The following is a 326-nucleotide window of genomic DNA, read 5'->3' as shown; positions in this document are numbered from 1 at the left end:
AAATAACCCGCCTGTAAACAATATTTTTTTGTGAGAAATAATTTTTGGTGGTCTTAAAAGAATGTATAATTATTAATATTATCATAACAAAATAAAAACTGATGGTCTAAAATATTTGGTGGTCCCATTTTTTTACCTTAATCGCTTATCCTCTAGATCGAGTCTCATGACTCATCTTACCATCGTATTAAAAATATAAAGAAAGTTTGGCTTTGACGTCAAGGAATCTACAAAAGTGTGTGAATTTGATTTGCTCCGTAACTCCGGTTAACCTAATCAATTGAAAATTAATTAGCATGGTTAAGAAAATCATTCAAGAAATTGGG

Source organism: Brassica oleracea, chromosome C5 (genome assembly GCF_000695525.1).
Source record: "Brassica oleracea var. oleracea cultivar TO1000 chromosome C5, BOL, whole genome shotgun sequence".
NCBI lineage: Eukaryota > Viridiplantae > Streptophyta > Magnoliopsida > Brassicales > Brassicaceae > Brassica > Brassica oleracea.
This window is presented reverse-complemented; position numbering follows the sequence as displayed.